This window comes from Cupressus sempervirens, chromosome 1 (assembly GCF_028749045.1).
Source record: "Cupressus sempervirens isolate cs-2001-9-10 chromosome 1, ASM2874904v1, whole genome shotgun sequence".
Lineage (NCBI taxonomy): Eukaryota > Viridiplantae > Streptophyta > Pinopsida > Cupressales > Cupressaceae > Cupressus > Cupressus sempervirens.
The window spans coordinates 65,391,925-65,406,392 of NC_143118.1; positions in this window are offsets into that span (position 1 = coordinate 65,391,925).

Here is a 14,468-nt window from a genome sequence, read left to right on the forward strand (position 1 = left end):
TTTTTGGCATGTGTTGTCAAAGAGGGAGAAGTTTACTGTCATATCTCATAGAAATTTTTGTCATTCCAAAGAAGGACAAGTTTGTTGTAAGAGGGAGAAATTTTTTTGAATGAACTTGGTAGAAGTTGTTGCAGATAGAGGAAGAATCTAGTGAAAGGAAGAGCTCATACTGACAGAGGGAGTTCTCAAGAATAAATCCAAATTTTCATTATATTATGACATGTTGTGTTACCATCAATGTCAAAGAGGGAGATTTTTGGATACAATTGATTAATTGTGTATTGTCTTTGATGTTACATGAATGTCATATCATTATTAGTCAATATATGTTGAGCTCACTCAGGTAGTGAAGATAGTTTTATGTGTCTACAAAGTGTTCCTATGTTTCCTAGTTTAGAAGGCAGTGTCTATCGAGTTCACTCAGGCGTCAAAGGAAAGTCTGCAGAAGATGAGTGTTAATAGAGATCACTCGGTTAATGAAGGAAAGTTGGATGGAACCAGTGCTAACCGAGCTCACTCAGTTTCCAAAGGATCTTTGCTAGTTTGCAGAGTTAACTGAGCTTCTATTGGTTAATAAAGGAAATTTCTTATGAGTTAGTCTCTATCAAGTTGGGTCGGCTAATGAAGGATTTTCTTATTTTGGCTTATTAAGCTTAATTGATTTATCTATTGGTTCTAGCTGACTGAGGTGATGAATATTAATTATTCTAAGTTGTATTTGAGCCAACTTGACAATATGAAAGATATATGTAAAAGGTCAAGTTGTGGATTCAAAGTGAGCAAGAGTGTGAAGATGTGAAGAATGAATTGAAGATTTTATGATGAAGAGAGGAAGTGAATTTTAAGGATAAGTAGATATTCCTTGTGGAGAAAAAAAGCTATATTTGATCGGGAAGGATCAAGTACAAGCTAGAACAAAGATCTGTAATCAGCAACTAAGTTGCATTCAAATTAGGTCATCTCATTGTTACTCTCTAACCATTGTTACAATTATCTAAATCTCCTAAAAGAGTTGGCTTAACAACTATTTGTAAATCCTCTAACAAGGTGGCAGTTCTATTGAATTGTCTCAAGACCTCTAACAAGGCCACTCCTAACAAGTTGATTAAATCCTTTAATAGGATCACACCTAAAAATGTGTTTTGTAACCTTTAACAGGGTTGGCTCCTAGCAGGGCTCACTTTAGAAGAGTGAAAATTGTAACTAGTTGCAATTGGTGGTTTTTCCCAAATTGGGTTTCCACATTAAATCCTAGTGTCAAATGTGTTCATTCTATTTTCTTTTATGTGTTTGCAACAAAGTTAAAGTAAGGGTAGTCACAGTTAACATCTAAAGTTTTCATGTTAAGCATTTATCAAGCACATTCAATAATTATTGAGTTACATCATTTTATGTATGTTTACCAAGCTTCAGCAGTATTTAGTTTTTAGATTGTATTTTTGTATTAACATCTAAGGGATTTGAGATTTATTTTAGTAGTAAATAATTCACCCCTCCCCTCTTAGTTAATCCTCTTATATTTTCAACACTGATATCCTACCTACATATGTTGTTATAGATTCATCTTCCATCATTTTAGCATCTTAAAATGCACAAATCCAACTTTGTAGCCTCAATTTCTTAGAATGTTCATCACCTTCAAAACTATTTTCCAAAGCTTTCTCAATCTTATGAGAAGTATCAAGTGTTTTTAACTAGTTGTACTCAATTTCAAGAAGTGCAAACAACAGTTCTTCTCTAGCTCTCATGTCATACATGAAAAGTTCTCTCTCATCCTCAGTACAAGTCTCCAATGAACTTTCCGCAGTAATTATCTTTTCAAATTTTGTCAAGATCCAATATCCTAGACCCATACACAGTAGATGTGTCTTCATATTTTCCTTCCAGCTATCATAATTTATTCCATCAAACTTTGGACTAGCCTTTCTGAATATGTTCTCCATGGATCTCCTAAAGTTGTTAAACTTTATCTTCAACAACCCGATGCTCTGATACCAATTGCTAGAAACAATAGTCCACCAAGATAATTGAGAGGGGGTGTAAATCAATTATCCAATTAAAAAAATTATCAATCTTAGTTAATCTTAACCATTCAATCAAATTAAAATAGCAACCATAACAAGATGCACATACACAATTACACTAGATTTGTTAACTAGGGAAACCCTTGATCAAAGGGAAAACCTTGGTGGTAATGATGCCCACAAAGATATACTGATATATATTCCTTGTTAGAGGATGTACCCTATTAGGATTCTATAAACACATTCAATACATGAGTCCCTATTAGGAGACTTTGAATCCCTATTAGGAGATTCCAACCCTATTAGGAGTTGTACCAACCCTATTAGGATTTGTACAAGACAGAAGGACCCACTATCCAAATAGCTTCTAGGGTAAGACCATTGAACTCACTATTCAAATGATCTCTCAAATACTCATTGCAGAATAATTGTTTGTATTATGCTTTAACCTCTTTCCTCTATCCTGTCAACTAGATGAATCACTGTTAGACCTTGTAGACTAGGTCATGAACCTCGGATCCAAGTATCAAACTTTGGATCACCAAATAAAACCTTAGTAATGAAGTTCTCTCCAACTTGGCTTAGCTCTTCTTATCTTCGCATTCTAATCTTTTTGCTTCTTGCAATCATTTATACATCCATACATAACAAAGGAAAATTTCCTTCCTTTAAACCAAATCCATAAAACAATTCCCTCAATCAGCTATTACACCTTCTCAATTAATTATTATAGGACCTCATTAAGAACATGTTATACTTAGTGATAACATCAATTAGTCACCTTGTATCTTGAATAACATTCCATACATGTAATATTATGATGAGTGAGCTTAGCCATGTCATCTCCAACATGTCTTCTACACATTTTTAACCTTTCTTATCAAAATAACAACTCTGCTAAGAGATATAACAAGTTTACCATAACATACTTCTGTAAACTCTATCTTAGAATAGTCATCACCAAAACATGCATAACTTATTCTAGAATTTATGTCTTATGCTTCTGAGGATAGCTACATATACTAGATACTTAGTAGTATCTCCTTTTAAGCTCGCTTAGTAAAAGTGCTCAATGATTTATCTATACCAACTTGATATTTTTGTTGTTCTTCTATCAAATACCATAGAAAATTGCTATGTTGACATCAATGACAAAAATAGTCATGAATGTAACTTATCATCATGATAATGATCTAATCATGTTTCTATAATACTCCCCCATAGAAGTATCATCAGTATTCATGCTTCCAACAACTCTAACTCCCAAGAATCAAACCATTTATGGCACTATTAGTATAGCTGCCACACAAAGGACATAAGGTCATCCAGAAGTCATCAATAATAGGTCACGTCCCCACTGTAGCTCTAGCATATGAATCCTATGTATCTAAAAATGATTGGTTGGTTGCACTCTCATGGTTGAACTTGTGGTCGAATCATGGCAATGTGATCCAAAGCCCACATCTGAGCCAACACTAATCCACATGCCCATGTCTTCCCCTCATGGTATATAATCTCGTGTAGCTCATCGTACATATTGGCTAGGATAGTTGGTCCCCATGCCATCCTCTAGGGTTGCCAAATCAAATCTACTACTAATCTGCCCCATCCCAATAGGAAGCCCTTTTGGCTCCTATCAATAACCAAACCCTAAGAAACCAGCAAATACAGCAGACACTGTAATGGTTACTTGTCACCATACTAATCTATGAGCCACTCCCAGCTCAAATGGCAGTCTAGGATGGTGGCATCACAAAACATCTCTTGTATAGCTACTCTCCTCTCTGTTGGGCTCTGATCATAATAAACCTATGACATGTAAAAAACCTCGCATGGACATCAAAAACTTAAAATGCAAAAGAGAAAACCAACATAAACTAGAAAGACCACTATAACATGGTACTCGAAGGATGTGATATACATCCTTAAGTGTTATGGTTACCTCTCTAGTAGGCAGGTGAAAGGTGTTGTGCTCGCTATGCCATTTCTCGACTAGCACAATCAACAACCCATGGTTCTTCTGTATATGGGGCATCCATGTAACCCACTTCAACTCCATACTCGATATGGTGGCTCTCTCATCATTAATAAGACACTATAAAACATGTAACCCCACCACTTTAGGGGCTCTGATGTAAAGCATGGAAAACACCATCTGTTAAAAAAAGCAAACATCAGTGACCAAACATAAAAAATTCCAACCTAAAAACTCAAAAAACAGGTTGTGTGATACTTCTTTCCATAGGCAGGCGATACTTTTTGTTGTCTTAATTATTTTACGATACTTTTTACAATACCTAGGTGATACCTTTTTCTTGGGCAATATTTCACACTAGCTTGGACAACATTTGGGTATGGCCGATATGACATACTTTGGCAAAAGGGGCGATACTTTTTTGAATTTGAAATATCATGCGATATTTCTTGAAGTACCTTTGTGATACTTTTTAAAATAATGTATGAGATTTCTCATACAAACCCCTAAAATGTACAAAAAAGGTCATAAATGCATCATAAAATGAGAAAAAGTTGATGACTTACTACCACCTCATAGCTGGGTGGTCAGTTGTGCAATCGACTATGCTCGAAATGATGTCAATGGGGAGGAATGTGTGCTAATGCAATCTTTCTCTCTCCAAAGCACTCTAAATCTCTCAAATTCACAAAATACAAAATGAATTGAAAATGACACTTGGGCCCCTTATATGGCCTTCTAACCTCATTTTGGCTCATTTTTCAAACTCCTTGGAATTCCACAAAAATTGCACCCTTGGCTAATTATAACATCCTAGATCGATTTTCAGCATCAAAATAGAAATCTAAGTTCATCTTGATAGTCAAAATAGCATTTCAAAATTCTACCTTCTTCTATGTAGTTAGTCAACCTTTTGAGGGTTAATCTTTGTCAGGGCATCATCATTTCTCCATGTCTTCACTTTTATACACTTCATATCTACTTCACTTCATATTTTCATGTCTAAATTATCTTTCTACTTGATTTGACCTAATTTTCATACTCTATCCTTTGTGGTCAACTTGGTCAAACGAGGGCATCCTATCATTCCTTAATAGTCATTATTTGGTTCCAATCATCTATCTATCATCATGGACTTAGCTATATCTCTATTTTCTCATATCTATCTTGTTTTTGCATCCCCTTTACCACATTTTAGTTTCGATGCTAAGGGGGTAGAAATACTCTATCATCACTTGCTACAACTATCTATTTCTCAAGAGCATATATTTGATCTTTTCATTTTCTCTCAAACTATATGCTTTGCTTGGTGTTAGCATTCTTCTTGAGTTCTGACATTTTCTCTTTCCTAGTGTTCAATATTATCACTATCAAGTTGTACATTTAGGATTTGTTATCTCTTTCTGCATTTTGTCCTTCAGAATCAAATATCTCTATCTATTGTTGCCTACTTTGCTTTTGTATTCTTTGACATCATGTATTCCTAGATCGATCACACATAAGTCAAAGAGGGGAAAATTTAATCACCTTAAAATAGTCATCTAGATTATTAGCCCCATCCTTAGCATTTTGGCTAAATTAATTAATCATTTTCTTAGACCAAATTGCTAAAAATCAATTAATTTGATTATAACCTATAGTTTGACTATACTATCCTAAGTTCATTAGTTGATTAAAAGAACATGTCCCCTTTTAATTAAATAAAAGACCCCATTTTTCTAACCCACTCAATGTGCACACATAAACCATTATTCCTATTTCAAAATTAAAAGAATAGGCTTTTTGTCTCACATGCAAAGTCAACTCTTTTCTTATTGGTTGACTTCTTCTTGCACTTGGATCATGCCAAAATCAACTTGTACCCTTGATCCTTCATCCATTGATCTTGATCTCCATCATCCGTATGTCTTTAAAAGAAAGAGCTCTCCCCTTCTCATAGGATCCACACTCTTGAGTATTGTTATGTTACAGGTTTATTGTTAAAATTCTTGAGAACTTTGTGGAGAAATTCTAATTCCTTATCTCATTCTATCATCCATGGAATTCTAGTTTAGATTCATGTAGTTTAGCTTTCATGTTGCAATAATCTAGCTCACATAGTAACTAGTTTGGATCTTGTAAGACTCGCATTCTTGTTTAATATAGTTGTGTTTTGCATATTCATGTTAGTTTCATTCATATTTGCATTGCATATTTGAGGAACTAATTATGGACACTTGCATTCTTGCTCTTGTCTCAAATAACCTCCCACTACATTGTTTACTAACAAGGAATGTGTCTCTAAGGCTTAGCTGAGAGCCCATTACATGCTTAAAACACACTTCTTGCACTCCATGGATAGGGAGCTCTAAGCCAGCATCCAAGCATTATGATCTCATGGAATTACTTGAATAGAAGGGTTTAGAGTGTGACATATTTATATTGTACACCAATAATTTTGAACAGTAAATATAACCATGCACATAGAGAACTCATAACACCATTATATGTTAACTAGGGAAAACCTAGCTAAGGGAAAACCCTAGTGAAGATGATACCCACTAGATGATCCACTAAAAAAAAGAATATTGTTAAGGATATTGACCCTGTTAAGACTCTTTGAAATGCATATAGAGTCTCGAGTCCTTGTTAGAGGACTAGGCATTGTTAGAATCCTCAACCCTATTAGGAGTTGGTAGATCAAAACAATGTATGCAAGAAGAGCCCAATGCCCTAACATGCATTTATATAATAAAGTTCTTTACAAGAATAGATATGCATATAATACTTTCTAATTGTTGTAATTCACACTTGCTATGATCATACATTATATCTTGCATCATAATTTGGGTATCATCTCATTGACTTTATATCAATCATAAATATTGCATTGATCACACACTTATCTATGCAAGATAAGATCTTTACTTATACTTCATAAATTAGTAAATCTTTGCTCAGTCAGCCTCAGTGTCTTCACACACTTGACATAATATAAAATAAATTATGGATTAGCATCCACAAAGTAAGCTCATCATGACTTAGTAATTTATATTTTATCAAAATAATTCCTTAAGTCGTATAACTCAATTATCTACTATACTTTGTTATGCTCTGTCAAATACCCGTACTAGTATTTCAATCATAACTTGTATCATACTCTCCATACACATCTGTGTACTAGCACACATCATCATGACACTGTCATAGAGCTTTCCTCAACTACACATAAGCTAATTCTCAATGAGTCATCAGTACACATCACATATGTCTCTATGTTGTTGCAAACTGTCTAACACTTAGACAATTTTCTAACTCTAAATGCATAAATGAAATGTTGAATACATGTCATGAATGAAAACTATCAAGACATCTATCTAACCATATTTCCAATAGTTCCTTGATACAAAAAGTTAGATACAAAAACCTCTTGCTTGCCACTAATATCTTCAAAATTTGATACAATTGTCACTGTTCTTCGCTCACCTCTGATCATACATCAGAATTCACATCACATATAGTTTGCATATCATATGTACATTTTTCACATAAGATCACATATAAATTGCAACTTACACATAAGCCCAGATATCACAATCTTTCTTTTATACCTTTACAATTTACAAAAATTGTCCAATTGGCCTTCAAGCTTTTACACGGTTCACATAATGCAAAACTAACTCTTTCTCACTTAGGGTTAACATATAGGATGTCATCCCTAATTAGTTAAGTAATTATTTCATAAAAAATAAATTCCTTAACCCATAATTACCCATTTACTGTTATTCTTTATTTTTCCTATATCCTGTCATAGTTGGTAAATATGTCATATCTTCTTCCATACTGACTTGTGCACTTACATACGTCATGCTGACACTCTGTACTATCTGTACCCAACTGCAGATGTGCCAATAATGTCTCTGTCATCTGTACACATCAAAACTATCCCTAGTCTGCTAGATAAACTATCTCATACTTAGACAATTTTCCATGTCTAAATGTAGAATCTTCATATATACATAATGCTTCTTTATACAATATACATGTTTCCATAAATGACAACTCTTATTTTATTCCAACTTTTCCTACTTAGCCAAATTTCCAACAGAGTTTTGGGTACCATTCCCACCTTGGTTTTTCTGTCTAACCAAGGGTTTTCTACAAGACCAAAATATTAAGTTATGAGTTATGTGTGTAAATATTTAATTTATGTTACTAGTTTGTTACTTTACATTTTACTAAGAGACAATAAGTTATTGCATATTGGTGAAATAATTGGGGAAACAAAAAAACCAACAAAAATAATCTACAATTTATCAATTAAATGGTTAAAAGGTTAAATTATGTGGAAATTTTATGGTGTTGATTCGCCCCCCACCCCTTCCCCCCAGTACCCTACCTAAATCTTTCTAACAACTGATATTATTGGAGGAGAATTGAATTGAGAATCTATCTTGAGAATATTACTAGATTGCATGTCAATTTAGAGGATCATCGATAGGGTTCATATTACTAGTGTTGTGAAAGGTATTTATCAATTTATATCTTGATAATTTGATCAATATAGATGGATACACCTATGGTTATAGATGTTAAGGAAAGTACAAGATATTAATTCAATAAACATCCACATTAATCCACTAAAGTGATCTTGATGGAGCATTTTTCATGTGTTCATTATGAATATTTACATGTTGAAGATATTAGATATTATATTCAATACAAACTAGAAGAGCTAGTATACATTGAAATCTATAATCAATATAATAATTGTTGTGATAATAGGAAATTGAAAGATGAATTCGAGAAATTGGAAGATATTAATCTTTTCCAGTTAATAAAGTTTCATATCTTTGAAGAGCCAAAGTAGATAAGAATCATCTTAAGTAGAGTACATGATCAATTCTTCTGGTTGGGAGACAAACCTTGCAAAATCACCAAAAAATATTTGGAGGCAGTCATAGGATTCAATGCAAAGGGTGAGTGTCTTTATTGAGGACTATAAAGAAGGATTTAGTAATTTAGCTTATTGAGTCTTAGTGGGACAAGAGGGCATTGATGCTTGACAACATTAAGCAGCCTGATGTAAAACTTGCATCTATCATTTTGGGATATAAGGTCTACAACAACAACAAGAAGATGAACTCAATTTCAGCCACCATCATATAGAATGCTAAAGGAGAATGTATTAATTGATGTGTGTAATATTCTAAGAGAGACAAGACTCAAATATTCAAATATAGTTCATTAATTGTGCACATATTTTCATATTTCATGAATTTCATTTCTAGGCACAGTAATGTCACATGACGAGGGGATAGAACACTTGCATTACAAAGCACTATATATTATTGGATGTAGAAGGAGTAGAAAAATAATTATGGGGAAGAAGATATAGAGAAGATGGAGTATTCCAAGGGATATATAGTGTTTCATGGTTGAAATTGATGCATTTTTTGTAGAGGAAGTTGATCCAAGAACATCTTGGGTCATGCATATGGATTATGAAGTTGAAGGATATGTTGATTATATGAAGAAGAAACCTATTGATCCAAATGAAGAAATCTTTGGTACATTTGAAAACAAAAGACTAAAATTTCACTTGGAACTTAGAAAAGCCTCTATCAAGAGGAAGGTGGAGAAGGAAGTTGAAACTATTGGAAAGAAAATTGATTTATCAAAAGAATAAATTGATAACACAAGAAGGAAGAGAGAAAAGGAAGAGAATGAGAAAGAAGAAGATGATAGACCTATTAATATTGAAGATGATAACTCACCTCCACCTTACACACCATTCAGTTTTAGGATTACTCAGAGTTTAAATAAGAAAATAATTAGCTAAGCTGATAAAAAGATTCATCTACACCTAAGGCTACTAAGCTTACACCACTCAAATCTAATGTCAAATTTGATCCATCGAAGAGGAGAGCTAAGGAGAGGAGAAGAGGTTTGTAGTGCTTGCCCCTAATTTACATTTTTTGCTATCACTACCAAACTACTTTAGGCCAATTTTATGTTTGATGATTAGTAGCATTGTTTTGAGATTATTAGATATTGTTTCAGATTCAGTTGATATATGATGAGATTACTTGGTACTCTATACTTCATTTATGCATGATGATTATTACATTTTTTTAAGTTATTGATGATGATTAGTTAGATGGATTATCATATGTGTTTTCTTATGGATACTTACCTCATATTGCATGTGTATGGTGTGCATGTATGTTTTCTTTATGTATGGTGTTTTTGATGTGGTTAACGAAAGGAGTCGTATTCACCTACTAGTCGGGATATACATGAAGCACCACTTCTTGCTATTGCCTATTTAACTTAGAATATTGTGTTTGTACATGCATGGATTTTATATAGGTTGCAGGTACAGGGTATTGACTTTCCTGAATTGCCCGGATGAGTGTACCCTATCGCATTATCTCAATGGTAAGAGAGGGAAGATAAATTCTTAAGTCCAAATCCTAAACCTTTAAGCAATTTTTCCTAGAAAATTAGGACCAATATTTGAGTTGTCTACCTTCTGAATGCGTCGGATGATGTTAATCATGATTATAACCCTTTAGGTTGATTTTGTATGTGTTTTTCTATGATGGGATTTCGTATTTTGTTTTATGAGTCTTTGGTGGTTTTTCTATTAATTAAGTCAAATTAAATAATTAAATTAATGATTTAATTTAATGGAGAATTATTATGGTATTTTAATATTTAACTATATTTAATTAATTGAGAAATTAATTAAATAGAAACAATTTAAATCCAAAGATGAAAGTTATAAATTTAAATTTTGGAACATGATAATATTTATTTAATTTAATAATAATATATTTAGAGTTTATTTTTAAATAAATGCTAAATACTAGTACTATTTAAGTTAATAAATATTTTATCAATTAACGTTCAAAAAAAATTAAGAAATGAAAAAAGAAATTAATTTATTAAAAGTTTCATGGTTGCATGATGCATGCATGAGATTAATTTTGATAAATTAATTAAAAGAGAAGTCAAGTAAAAATTAAATAAAGTAATTTAATTATTCAATAAATATCCATGGAAAAGATAAAGAAAAGTTAATTTGGAGTTGAAGTCTAGTGAGCAAGGAGTTCTCTGGGGTTAACGCACAATTAGTGCCCCAATTTTAGGGAGGGAACTCCATATCACAATTTGGGGATTCATTTTCAAAGGACCACAAATTTGGAGAATGAAGGAATTTTTGAAAAGGAGAAGGTCCTAAGAGGAGGAATTTCTCTACAATTTTCTTGGGCGTAGCGTCCAGGTAAACGTTTGTGATTATTTGCTAAATTTATTATGCTCTTTCTTTCATGTCTTCTTCGTGTCTGTGAAATGGTTATTTGAATAATTCATTGTGATGAGTATTTTCAATATTGTAAATTTCTAGTATTCATATTAATTCTTCTATATACATGGAAATTGAAATATCTTGGAATACCTCATCCAGTAATTTGTAAATTAGATTTAAAACGGGAAGGGTTTTGAATTGAAAAATATAATTTTAAAATTAAAGATTTGAATGGTTCATTGTGTTTTTCCTACCAAAGTATCGATAAGAAAATGTATAAAAAATATTTAAAAATTTTATTGGGGAGGAGATCTTGTTTTTGGGAAAATGTTATTATATAAAAATGTATATAAAAAAAAATTAAACAATATATATAAATTTGGGGAGGAGGCAGGGCAACCACATCCCCACCTCCCACTACCCACGGTCGGCGGCAGTCATACCTACAGTCCTAGGTATTGTTATAGCTGTCGCAGGCCCTACGACAATAGGGAGGGGCCGCACAACTTCCCTTTAAAGGTCGGCAGGCCTTTTAAAAACAATACGCTATGTCATTGATTAGTAATTTTTTTATAAATTTGTTTGATAATTAATTTAATTAATAATTATTAGTAAAAAGTTAATTTATTAATTATTAATTTAATTATTAACAATTTGTTTTAAATATATATAAATTCAGCTAATTTTAATTAATGAATTTATACATTTATTAATTATTATTAATTAAAAAGATATTAGTTTAGTAAAGTATTAATTAATTTAATTAAAAATTAGTTTAATTGAATTTAATTAATGATTAATATGGTTTAAAGAAATATATAGAGTTATTTTATTATTATTATTAATAAAATTGATTTTTAATAAAGTGGTATTATTTAAACATCAATGATTATTATTTTAATAATTAAATAAATGGTTACCCTTAGATTATTTTGGGGGAAAGTTACTTAAAAATCAAATTAGGGTAATTGTATACTTTATTTGAATATAAAATTGGGGTAAATTGTTAGGGTTAAATTGTAAATCGTAGGTACTTATAACGTACATTAATGAAAATTGAAACCTTTCATTTAACTTAACAATATGTTTACAAAATCAAACCAACTATGAAACTACATTGTTCTAAAGGTTGTCTATGCTTTGGGGTTTTGGAGTTTGACCTAACTTTGACCAGTCTTAAGATGTTACCAGAGGATTGTCATGTTATGATGTTTGATTTTGATGTTATGATGTTTGATTTCGATCTTTTAAACCCAACCATGGTAATGTGTCTAGTATGCTCTATGATGTGTGTTGATCTATTGATTGGTATTGTTTTTTAGTGTTCTTGTGTGATGCTGAGGTGAATGTATGACCTACTTGACTTAATCATTTTGAGTCTTTGATCAGTATTTTTGGGGAGGCTTTCCAATTGCTCATAGAGAACTGATGCGTTATTGTGATTTATCTTTTGATGCTTTCCAATCACTTGTATAGGACTAAGGTGATTTTATATGATTCTTTGATTTATAATTTTATGAGCCTAGGGTAGGTTATCTATATGTAGTGTCGGGAAGTGGCTTACAATGGGGGTTAGGACCCTTAGTAGCTGCCAGGGTAACCCATTTTAAGTTACACTAAATGGAATAAAATGAACCTAATAAGAGTCTTTGTATGTTCTCGCTCATGCCTCAAGTGCTAGTATAGACTAGGATGGGAGTAGAGAGAATGCTTGGTTGTGACCTTGCATCCGCAGTATGCCTTGTCAGTACGAGAGGATACTAGTGGTCGCATAGAGATCACCAAGGGGTCGGGGTCCTAAGAGACTGCTAGGGTAACTCTAGCATGATTCGTGCGATGACACTTGCCTGCTTACATAGTAGGTTTCCTACATGTCTTGTGTGCCTTTGGGTATAGATGTCAATTTATCTTGGAACGTTTGAGTTAGAATACTTTTAAGATTTCTTGGACGTAGAGAGTACTTTTGATATTTGGTTTGATATCTTATTTGGGACTTGACACTATCTCCTCAGTGTGGTGGGAGTGGGCCATTTAGGTTCCATGTGGTTGAGTGGTAGTGTTTTTTACTCTTACCATTAAGATCCATCTATAGTCACCATGGCTCGAGCTTCCTTGTCTACATTTCCTTTCATTCTTTCTATGTATCATTATGATGGATGGTTATATCTTATGATGGATGTGTATATCTTTTATGATGGATGGTTTTCATTTATTGTATTGTACTTGTATCATGAATTCGAGGAGGTGGATGTAATTCTATTTTTATATATGTATATTCTTTTAGCCTTTCATACCCTATGACATGTACAGTGGATGATTGAGCATTCTGAATTTTATTGCCAAGTGGCATTCAAAACAAATGTATATTATTTAGATGAATATTGAAATTTTTAATTATTCTTTCATATGGATGTGGTATTTTTTGGACTTAGTATTAATTAGATTCAAATGTGACCCAATGTCTTGGGATCCTTAAGGAATGTAATTTGTTATGTATGCTTATAGATGGTTGTATGTTTTTGCTTCCACTACTTTTGTTTGATGTGTATGTTATTCTTCTTGTTCAAAAAAAAAATGTTTGGCAAACTTAATCAAAACTTAAGGTTATTTCTTTTAGATCCTTGGCGGGGTGCTACATCTGGTATCAGAGCTCGAGTTTCTACATTGGGAGCTCTGGGTATATTAGAATGCCACTAGTGTTAACTAGTTGAACAAAAACAAAAACTTAAAACTATTGTATGTATCTATATCAAAAACTGAAATTTAAACTAGTTGAACTAAAATAGAACTTAAACTTTTAGTTGTATACTTTCAAACTTGAAAATTTAGACCTCAAATCTAAAATATACTTAAACCTAAAAATGGGAAAAACTAAAATTTGAACATTTACTGTTTTCAAAACATGTATCTTTTATATATGTTTTATAGTGGTATGTTTTATGGTTATTATAGAATCTTGTATCTTGTTGTAGGATGGTATCTAGGATGAGATCTTCAGTTAGAGGTCATAGCCCAGGCTGTGGTAGAGGCCATGGACAAGGCAGAAACTTCAGTATACATGAGTCTATCCATGAAAGCCTTAATCAGGAAGAGGGTAGGGATGAGCATGTTGGTGAGCATCAGGAAGAGAACCATAGAGAGTAGCAAGTTGATTCAGAGGAAGTTAACCTAAGGAAAA